The sequence below is a fragment of the Drosophila obscura genome, unplaced genomic scaffold, assembly GCF_018151105.1.
Source record: "Drosophila obscura isolate BZ-5 IFL unplaced genomic scaffold, ASM1815110v1 contig_9, whole genome shotgun sequence".
NCBI lineage: Eukaryota > Metazoa > Arthropoda > Insecta > Diptera > Drosophilidae > Drosophila > Drosophila obscura.
This window is the reverse complement of record NW_024542883.1, coordinates 2,806,785-2,818,133: the sequence shown is the minus strand read 5'-3', so window position 1 is coordinate 2,818,133 and position 11,349 is coordinate 2,806,785. Positions and strand designations below refer to the sequence as shown.

Below are 11,349 nucleotides of genomic sequence, written 5' to 3'. Positions count from 1 at the left end.
ATGCCAATATTATCCTTAATCTGCGCACAAAAGTATTTGCGAAATATCCAATATTGGGGAAATTAGAATACTGTTCAAAAAATGTTTAAAAACAAAACAACAAATAAAGAATTTGGCTTCAAATACAGCGACTAGTAGTTGATGGAATATAACGGCTAAACTGTCTCTTAAGTTCAGCCCCCGTAGTATTGAGCAAATATTAAGTTTGGATTAAATATGGAAAAATGGTACCTATGCTGCTACCAAGGCATAAAACCGCTCGTATGCTATTTGCAGAAACGTTCAATTTTGTCTCTTCAGTGATGAATTACAGTATTACCGTTAAGCGAAAAAAAATGGGAGGAAAAGTGGATTTTTCAATCCACGTATCCAAAGCGACAAAGCAGTTCTTTGAGGAACGAAAAATGTATCTTGGCCTGCATGTTGTCCCGTTTTAAACCCAATCGAGAATGTTTTGGGAATACTCTCGGACAAAAATAATATAAATATTTACAACCAACTGAAAGAAAAAAGCTTTAAAACGAGAAGGAACGTGTGAGTCGTACTTAGTCAGTATATATGTACATTTTTGAGCTTATGATTTTTTAGAATTGAAAAATAAAAAAAAAAAATTTTACATTTTACATTTTTTTGCTTCATCTGTTATCTACAGCTACATCTACAATGTATATTCTACATCTAACATGTAGATTGTACATGTACCATTTAGATTCTCATCTCCTCCGCTAGGGGTTGCTCGCGCACTGAACGCGGCAGAGTGTGCGAGCGAAAAAGAGAATCAGTAGCGTCAGCAGCGCTGGAGAAGGAGAGGGAACCAACAGAAAATTTCATCATTTTGGCTATAATTATGATCCGATCTAGTTCAGAGTCGGCAATCTGGTAGATATGGGCATTCTCTACGATACTGCGTTTTTAGTTTTATCGTATCTTTAAAAATGTGCCTGCCACAGATTTTCGTCCTTTGTGGTGGCGGAAGGGGGCGGGGCAAAATTTTGAAATACACTTGTAGCAGTGTGATATCACATGAGTCTGGAAACCAAATTTGGTTTCTCTAGCTCTTATAGTCTCTCAGATCTAGGCGCTCATCAAGACGGACAGACGGACGGACAGACGAGCATGGCTATATCGACTCGGCTATTGATGCTGATCAAGAATATATATACTTTATGGGGTCGGAAACGTTTCCTTCTCTGCGTTGCACACATCCACTTTTACAACAAATCTAATATACCCCTTAACTCTTTTTTGAGTACGGGTATAAAAACACAAGACCATAAATTCTTAAAAAAAGTTGACAGAAAATAAACATAATTCTTTAAAAAGGAAAACGACTACGTAGATCTAACGGTATCACAACGGAGCTTATTTAATTGTGCTAAGAAGCGGGCCGAGCGGATTATCTTTTCAGGTTGGGGAGGCGGAACGATAATGAAGGCAGCAGCCTAAACTTCGTAGCCGTCCTATTCCGTACTAATAACACACAATACTTCTCCAATTTCGTTACCAGTGAACCTGGCAGGCGACTTAATTTAACCTAACCTCAGTTTTTTCCCCATAACTAAGATATAATAAATACTAAAACAGTTAGTCGTAATAAATATAGCAATATAACATATAATTTTAATAATTCACTCTTACTTGGCGTTTTCTATTTATCTTACATAATATATAAATTTCTTAGAGGCCGAACACATCGGCTACCTTTTTTTAAGCCTTAACACTAAATTTTAAAATTGGCTTTAATTTACGGTCCAAACGGTATTTGTTCTAAAGGAAAGCCAGGGTTAATGGTGTGTTTTTTATATGCCTTAAAAATAAAAAATGGAATTTATATTATTTTTTTACGCATTTACCTTCATATCCTTACCATCATCTTATTACGACGTTCTTTATGAGAATTTAAAAAATATTTGAATCGGTTGTGATCTTAAGCATTAGTTTCATCTTCTCGTAGAGATATTAAAGTCTTGAGATTGAGTTCATCACAACAATCGTTCGAAACCTACATTTAAATAAATTACAAACCAAAATATGAACATATAATAAAATGTATGGATGACTTAAATATAAATCGTATGTAAAAATAAAATAACTATCCTAGGGGCTCAAAATATTGATCCCTTCTAAGAAGTGTAAGTCTTTGCAGTGTGCAGTAAAAAACGAAAAATCCTTGACCCCTTAAACTATACCTGGTCGAAATAAATACGGGGACAATATAATAGTTATCTTTTAAAACTATTAAAAATTGTTGAGCATTTGTATAAAAATTTTAAATGTGCGTGCATATCAAAGTTTGAATTTAGGTGCAGAAATTATTTGGCGGTTGGATATGGTTCTTTTTTAATAGAATTTCAAAGTTTCGTCGAAAGATGCTCGGGTTGTAAAATGTCTGTTTCGCGGTTTTCACAGCTAAATTCACCTTTTATCCTCCTCGTCGTTCATAATACAAAAAAAATTCCCGCCTGCGTCACATTACCTTTCACGTTTTACGAATGACATTGCGACATTGACATTTACGAATTACATTGCACATCCTTACAATTCTTCTTTTTTTTCTTATTACATGGAATAAGAGTACGATACCGGGATTTTGGCTAGAAAGTATCAGCTATGGAAACCGTACACATACTTTCACATTCTGGGAATGTTTTATCTGTTAAAAAATATTGTCGAGTTGATCCATAAAAACGAGCATTAAGAAGATATTGAAAGGGTTCGTAAAAGCACCATATTAGACCACAGTCTTCAGAGTTTAAATCTCTTTATCAATGAAGAAATGGAGACTTGGTACTCTTTTTCGTTGTTGCGAGTTGGGGGGCGACTACTTAACGCTCCTATGTCATACAATACCAAGTTTCCGCTGTTGACAAAACGCTCGCAGTTTGTGCAGACCAATGTATGTTCGCTAACTGCATCAAACGAATTTTCATGCCGGCCCACGAGCACTTGAGAGCATCTTTAGGCAGAGTGTTTGGATAGGAGGACTGGAGGTTTGCCGGCGATAGTCAGGTCGTTCATTCGCTGCTTTAAATGCCAATTGCCAAATTTGTTTGTCTGTTATTTGTCTGTTTTTCGTCCAAAGCGGTTCATCTATAAATTGTCTCCGATCTGACCACTTACTCCTTTTTAGCTTTTCAAAGGTTCGTTGGTCATCGATGATGTCCAACAAGAGTGAACTGCGACAACGCGACAAATTTTGTCGGACGAGGATCGGGGCAAAATCGGACACCATCCGCGAGTTTGCTGCAAAAATCGGGTGCGAGTTTCCCTTCCTTCAGCCTCGACCACCGCACATGGGCGGACTCTGGGATGCCGGAGTGAAGTCGGACAAAAACCTCCTACTGAGGTCGGTCGGAAGCGTCTCCTCACCGCCGAGGAGCTGGAGACCGTGATGGTCGGAATCGAGTATGTGCTCAACTCGCGCCCGCTAGGCCCAGTCCCAAGCGACGGAGACGCGCTGACTCCCGGGAACCTGCTGACCGCTCATCGCACCCCCAGCACCCCCGACGAGGAGGGTTTGAGTTGCTTAAGGCGATGGCGGCTTGTCTCGTTAGCCAGGCGAATGTTTTGGCAGCGATAAAGCTCTCTCTCGCTCTTGGCTTAATAAGATATTATAACAGAGAAAAATAGGTCGAAAAAGAACCTTGACATCGAGCGCACGTCCCTTTTATTTAACCCTAATTTCGTAGTAATATACATATACTAATATGTAGCCACCAAACTCAGTTTTCGTTGTCTATTAAATTTAGAAAAACTATTCTACTATTCTATTCTAAAGCTGTAGTTCGATCAAAAATTTAGAAATGTCGGCTGAATTTACCGATAAAACCCGCGAAACAGACATTTTACAACGCGTGCCACTTTCCATAATATAAAAATAAACATCTTTTGACGAAACTTAGACTTAAATGTCATTTTTTTCAAAAGCACATCTGATTATGTTTACATTTTGTATGGGAAAAAATTAAGCTTTGAAATTTAATTTAAAACAAAACGACCGATCGCTAAATAATTTCTGCACGTAAATTCTTTATAAATCGAACATTTACCGAATTTTATAAGTGAAATGTGTTTTTTCCAAGTAGGAAATTATTATTGGTACAGCATCAAGAAAGTTGAGCTAATTATCTGTTTATTAAAGTTTTTCGTAAATTAAGGTCAGTTATACAGTCATAATTTTATGAAAAAGGCGAATGGAGTAAAGTTGTCGGAGAATATGCCAATATTATCCTTAATCTGCGCACAAAAGTATTTGCGAAATATCCAATATTGGGGAAATTAGAATACTGTTCAAAAAATGTTTAAAAACAAAACAACAAATAAAGAATTTGGCTTCAAATACAGCGACTAGTAGTTGATGGAATATAACGGCTAAACTGTCTCTTAAGTTCAGCCCCCGTAGTATTGAGCAAATATTAAGTTTGGATTAAATATGGAAAAATGGTACCTATGCTGCTACCAAGGCATAAAACCGCTCGTATGCTATTTGCAGAAACGTTCAATTTTGTCTCTTCAGTGATGAATTACAGTATTACCGTTAAGCGAAAAAAAATGGGAGGAAAAGTGGATTTTTCAATTCACGTATCCAAAGCGACAAAGCAGTTCTTTGAGGAACGAAAAATGTATCTTGGCCTGCATGTTGTCTCGTTTTAAACCCAATCGAGAATGTTTTGGGAATACTCTCGACAAAAATAATATAAATATTTTCACCTTAAATTAAAAATTAAATTTCCTGAGTTTTTAAAGTCAAAATTTCGTAAAAAATACCGCACAAAATCAGAATTTTTGCATTTGAAGCCTTAATATTTCCCAAACGGCAAGCTGGGATCACAAAGTGCTTGGGTTTGTATAGCTGAATTTCTTAGGTTTTCAGAATGGCAAAGTTCAGAACAACCAAATGAAAGAAAAAAGCTTTAAAACGAGAAGGAACGTGTGAGTCGCTTCTGGGGACGCGACTCTACCTTATACCCGTACTTAGTCAGTATATATGTACATTTTTGAGCTTATGATTTTTTAGAATTGAAAAAAAAAAAAAATTTTACATTTTACATTTTTTTGCTACATCTGTTATCTACAGCTACATCTACAATGTATATTCTACATCTAGCATGTAGATTGTACATGTACCATTTAGATTCTCATCTCCTCCGCTAGGGGTTGCTCGCGCACTGAACGCGGCAGAGTGTGCGAGCGAGAAAGAGAATCAGTAGCGTCAGCAGCGCTGGAGAAGGAGAGGGAACCAACAGAAAATTTCATCATTTTGGCTATAATTATGATCCGATCTAGTTCAGAGTCGGCAATCTGGTAGATATGGGCATTCTCTACGATACTGCGTTTTTAGTTTTATCGTATCTTTAAAAATGTGCCTGCCACAGATTTTCGTCCTTTGTGGTGGCGGAAGGGGGCGGGAAAAATTTTGAATACACTTGTAGCAGTGTGATATCACATGAGTCTGGAAACCAAATTTGGTTTCTCTAGCTCTTATAGTCTCTCAGATCTAGGCGCTCATCAAGACGGACAGACGGACGGACAGACGAGCATGGCTATATCGACTCGGCTATTGATGCTGATCAAGAATATATATACTTTATGGGGTCGGAAACGTTTCCTTCTCTGCGTTGCACACATCCACTTTTACAACAAATCTAATATACCCCTTAACTCTTTTTTGAGTACGGGTATAAAAACACAAGACCATAAATTCTTAAAAAAAGTTGACAGAAAATAAACATAATTCTTTAAAAAGGAAAACGACTACGTAGATCTAACGGTATCACAACGGAGCTTATTTAATTGTGCTAAGAAGCGGGCCGAGCGGATTATCTTTTCAGGTTGGGGAGGCGGAACGATAATGAAGGCAGCAGCCTAAACTTCGTAGCCGTCCTATTCCGTACTAATAACACACAATACTTCTCCAATTTCGTTACCAGTGAACCTGGCAGGCAACTTAATTTAACCTAACCTCAGTTTTTTCCCCATAACTAAGATATAATAAATACTAAAACAGTTAGTCGTAATAAATATAGCAATATAACATATAATTTTAATAATTCACTCTTACTTGGCGTTTTCTATTTATCTTACATAATATATAAATTTCTTAGAGGCCGAACACATCGGCTACCTTTTTTTAAGCCTTAACACTAAATTTTAAAATTGGCTTAAATTTATTACGGTCCAAACGGTATTTGTTCTAAAGGAAAGCCAGGGTTAATGGTGTGTTTTTTATATGCCTTAAAAATAAAAAATGGAATTTATATTATTTTTTTACGCATTTACCTTCATATCCTTAACATCATCTTATTACGACGTTCTTTATGAGAATTTAAAAAATATTTGAATCGGTTGTGATCTTAAGCATTAGTTTCATCTTCTCGTAGAGATATTAAAGTCTTGAGATTGAGTTCATCACAACAATCGTTCGAAACCTACATTTAAATAAATTACAAACCAAAATATGAACATATAATAAAATGTATGGATGACTTAAATATAAATCGTATGTAAAAATAAAATAACTATCCTAGGGGCTCAAAATATTGATCCCTTCTAAGAAGTGTAAGTCTTTGCAGTGTGCAGTAAAAAACGAAAAATCCTTGACCCCTTAAACTATACCTGGTCGAAATAAATACGGGGACAATATAATAGTTATCTTTTAAAACTATTAAAAATTTTTGAGCATTTGTATAAAAATTTTAAATGTGCGTGCATATCAAAGTTTGAATTTAGGTGCAGAAATTATTTGGCGGTTGGATATGGTTCTTTTTTAATAGAATTTCAAAGTTTCGTCGAAAGATGCTCGGGTTGTAAAATGTCTGTTTCGCGGTTTTCACAGCTAAATTCACCTTTTATCCTCCTCGTCGTTCATAATACAAAAAAAATTCCCGCCTGCGTCACATTACCTTTCACGTTTTACGAATGACATTGCGACATTGACATTTACGAATTACATTGCACATCCTTACAATTCTTCTTTTTTTCTTATTACATGGAATAAGAGTACGATACCGGGATTTTGGCTAGAAAGTATCAGCTATGGAAACCGTACACATACTTTCACATTCTGGGAATGTTTTATCTGTTAAAAAATATTGTCGAGTTGATCCATAAAAACGAGCATTAAGAAGATATTGAAAGGGTTCGTAAAAGCACCATATTAGACCACAGTCTTCAGAGTTTAAATCTCTTTATCAATGAAGAAATGGAGACTTGGTACTCTTTTTCGTTGTTGCGAGTTGGGGGGCGACTACTTAACGCTCCTATGTCATACAATACCAAGTTTCCGCTGTTGACAAAACGCTCGCAGTTTGTGCAGACCAATGTATGTTCGCTAACTGCATCAAACGAATTTTCATGCCGGCCCACGAGCACTTGAGAGCATCTTTAGGCAGAGTGTTTGGATAGGAGGACTGGAGGTTTGCCGGCGATAGTCAGGTCGTTCATTCGCTGCTTTAAATGCCAATTGCCAAATTTGTTTGTCTGTTATTTGTCTGTTTTTCGTCCAAAGCGGTTCATCTATAAATTGTCTCCGATCTGACCACTTACTCCTTTTTAGCTTTTCAAAGGTTCGTTGGTCATCGATGATGTCCAACAAGAGTGAACTGCGACAACGCGACAAATTTTGTCGGACGAGGATCGGGGCAAAATCGGACACCATCCGCGAGTTTGCTGCAAAAATCGGGTGCGAGTTTCCCTTCCTTCAGCCTCGACCACCGCACATGGGCGGACTCTGGGATGCCGGAGTGAAGTCGGACAAAAACCTCCTACTGAGGTCGGTCGGAAGCGTCTCCTCACCGCCGAGGAGCTGGAGACCGTGATGGTCGGAATCGAGTATGTGCTCAACTCGCGCCCGCTAGGCCCAGTCCCAAGCGACGGAGACGCGCTGACTCCCGGGAACCTGCTGACCGCTCATCGCACCCCCAGCACCCCCGACGAGGAGGGTTTGAGTTGCTTAAGGCGATGGCGGCTTGTCTCGTTAGCCAGGCGAATGTTTTGGCAGCGATAAAGCTCTCTCTCGCTCTTGGCTTAATAAGATATTATAACAGAGAAAAATAGGTCGAAAAAGAACCTTGACATCGAGCGCACGTCCCTTTTATTTAACCCTAATTTCGTAGTAATATACATATACTAATATGTAGCCACCAAACTCAGTTTTCGTTGTCTATTAAATTTAGAAAAACTATTCTACTATTCTATTCTAAAGCTGTAGTTCGATCAAAAATTTAGAAATGTCGGCTGAATTTACCGATAAAACCCGCGAAACAGACATTTTACAACGCGTGCCACTTTCCATAATATAAAAATAAACATCTTTTGACGAAACTTAGACTTAAATGTCATTTTTTTCAAAAGCACATCTGATTATGTTTACATTTTGTATGGGAAAAAATTAAGCTTTGAAATTTAATTTAAAACAAAACGACCGATCGCTAAATAATTTCTGCACGTAAATTCTTTATAAATCGAACATTTACCGAATTTTATAAGTGAAATGTGTTTTTTCCAAGTAGGAAATTATTATTGGTACAGCATCAAGAAAGTTGAGCTAATTATCTGTTTATTAAAGTTTTTCGTAAATTAAGGTCAGTTATACAGTCATAATTTTATGAAAAAGGCGAATGGAGTAAAGTTGTCGGAGAATATGCCAATATTATCCTTAATCTGCGCACAAAAGTATTTGCGAAATATCCAATATTGGGGAAATTAGAATACTGTTCAAAAAATGTTTAAAAACAAAACAACAAATAAAGAATTTGGCTTCAAATACAGCGACTAGTAGTTGATGGAATATAACGGCTAAACTGTCTCTTAAGTTCAGCCCCCGTAGTATTGAGCAAATATTAAGTTTGGATTAAATATGGAAAAATGGTACCTATGCTGCTACCAAGGCATAAAACCGCTCGTATGCTATTTGCAGAAACGTTCAATTTTGTCTCTTCAGTGATGAATTACAGTATTACCGTTAAGCGAAAAAAAATGGGAGGAAAAGTGGATTTTTCAATTCACGTATCCAAAGCGACAAAGCAGTTCTTTGAGGAACGAAAAATGTATCTTGGCCTGCATGTTGTCTCGTTTTAAACCCAATCGAGAATGTTTTGGGAATACTCTCGGACAAAAATAATATAAATATTTTCACCTTAAATTAAAAATTAAATTTCCTGAGTTTTTATAGTCAAAATTTCGTAAAAAATACCGCACAAAATCAGAATTTTTGCATTTGAAGCCTTAATATTTCCCAAACGGCAAGCTGGGATCACAAAGTGCTTGGGTTTGTATAGCTGAATTTCTTAGGTTTTCAGAATGGCAAAGTTCAGAACAACCAAATGAAAGAAAAAAGCTTTAAAACGAGAAGGAACGTGTGAGTCGCTTCTGGGGACGCGACTCTACTACCCGTACTTAGTCAGTATATATGTACATTTTTGAGCTTATGATTTTTTAGAATTGAAAAAAAAAAAAATTTTACATTTTACATTTTTTTGCTACATCTGTTATCTACAGCTACATCTACAATGTATATTCTACATCTAGCATGTAGATTGTACATGTACCATTTAGATTCTCATCTCCTCCGCTAGGGGGTTGCTCGCGCACTGAACGCGGCAGAGTGTGCGAGCGAGAAAGAGAATCAGTAGCGTCAGCAGCGCTGGAGAGGAGAGGGAACCAACAGAAAATTTCATCATTTTGGCTATAATTATGATCCGATCTAGTTCAGAGTCGGCAATCTGGTAGATATGGGCATTCTCTACGATACTGCGTTTTTAGTTTTATCGTATCTTTAAAAATGTGCCTGCCACAGATTTTCGTCCTTTGTGGTGGCGGAAGGGGGCGGGGCAAAATTTTGAAATACACTTGTAGCAGTGTGATATCACATGAGTCTGGAAACCAAATTTGGTTTCTCTAGGTCTTATAGTCTCTCAGATCTAGGCGCTCATCAAGACGGACGGACGGACAGACGGACGGACAGACGAGCATGGCTATATCGACTCGGCTATTGATGCTGATCAAGAATATATATACTTTATGGGGTCGGAAACGTTTCCTTCTCTGCGTTGCACACATCCACTTTTACAACAAATCTAATATACCCCTTAACTCTTTTTTGAGTACGGGTATAAAAACACAAGACCATAAATTCTTAAAAAAAGTTGACAGAAAATAAACATAATTCTTTAAAAAGGAAAACGACTACGTAGATCTAACGGTATCACAACGGAGCTTATTTAATTGTGCTAAGAAGCGGGCCGAGCGGATTATCTTTTCAGGTTGGGGAGGCGGAACGATAATGAAGGCAGCAGCCTAAACTTCGTAGCCGTCCTATTCCGTACTAATAACACACAATACTTCTCCAATTTCGTTACCAGTGAACCTGGCAGGCAACTTAATTTAACCTAACCTCAGTTTTTTCCCCATAACTAAGATATAATAAATACTAAAACAGTTAGTCGTAATAAATATAGCAATATAACATATAATTTTAATAATTCACTCTTACTTGGCGTTTTCTATTTATCTTACATAATATATAAATTTCTTAGAGGCCGAACACATCGGCTACCTTTTTTTAAGCATTAACACTAAATTTTAAAATTGGCTTAAATTTATTACGGTCCAAACGGTATTTGTTCTAAAGGAAAGCCAGGGTTAATGGTGTGTTTTTTATATGCCTTAAAAATAAAAAATGGAATTTATATTATTTTTTTACGCATTTACCTTCATATCCTTACCATCATCTTATTACGACGTTCTTTATGAGAATTTAAAAAATATTTGAATCGGTTGTGATCTTAAGCATTAGTTTCATCTTCTCGTAGAGATATTAAAGTCTTGAGATTGAGTTCATCACAACAATCGTTCGAAACCTACATTTAAATAAATTACAAACCAAAATATGAACATATAATAAAATGTATGGATGACTTAAATATAAATCGTATGTAAAAATAAAATAACTATCCTAGGGGCTCAAAATATTGATCCCTTCTAAGAAGTGTAAGTCTTTGCAGTGTGCAGTAAAAAACGAAAAATCCTTGACCCCTTAAACTATACCTGGTCGAAATAAATACGGGGACAATATAATAGTTATCTTTTAAAACTATTAAAAATTGTTGAGCATTTGTATAAAAATTTTAAATGTGCGTGCATATCAAAGTTTGAATTTAGGTGCAGAAATTATTTGGCGGTTGGATATGGTTCTTTTTTAATAGAATTTCAAAGTTTCGTCGAAAGATGCTCGGGTTGTAAAATGTCTGTTTCGCGGTTTTCACAGCTAAATTCACCTTTTATCCTCCTCGTCGTTCATAATACAAAAAAAATTCCCGCCTGCGTCACATTACCTTTCACGTTTTACGA

General features: G+C 36.7%; 1 protein-coding gene and 1 long non-coding RNA gene across 4 annotated transcripts in view; both read right to left on the bottom strand.

Annotated features, from left to right (window-relative positions):
- Positions 1-1,744: 1,744 nt before the first annotated feature.
- LOC121405297 lies at positions 1,745-3,843 on the bottom strand. 2 transcript variants are annotated; one of them, XR_005968509.1, is made up of 3 exons: positions 3,821-3,843; positions 1,868-2,002; positions 1,745-1,807 (listed from the first exon to the last, which is right to left on the bottom strand). It is a non-coding gene; the product is annotated as an uncharacterized LOC121405297 (long non-coding RNA). The 2 variants fall into 2 exon arrangements; XR_005968510.1 differs by lacking the exon at positions 3,821-3,843 and adding an exon at positions 2,190-2,208.
- A 2,456-nt stretch (positions 3,844-6,299) lies between these two features.
- LOC111077395 (tubulin polyglutamylase TTLL4) overlaps positions 6,300-11,349 on the bottom strand; it is a 75,414-nt gene continuing 70,364 nt past the window's right edge. The window contains exons 13-14 of one of the 2 annotated variants that reach the window (XR_005968490.1): positions 10,711-10,859; positions 6,300-6,428 (exon numbers count right to left, since the gene is read on the bottom strand). The gene's annotated coding sequence lies outside the window, so the exon portion shown is untranslated. Of the gene's footprint in view, positions 6,429-10,554; positions 10,665-10,710; positions 10,860-11,349 lie in introns of those variants that run through there. The other variant, XR_005968486.1, reaches the window with a different exon arrangement.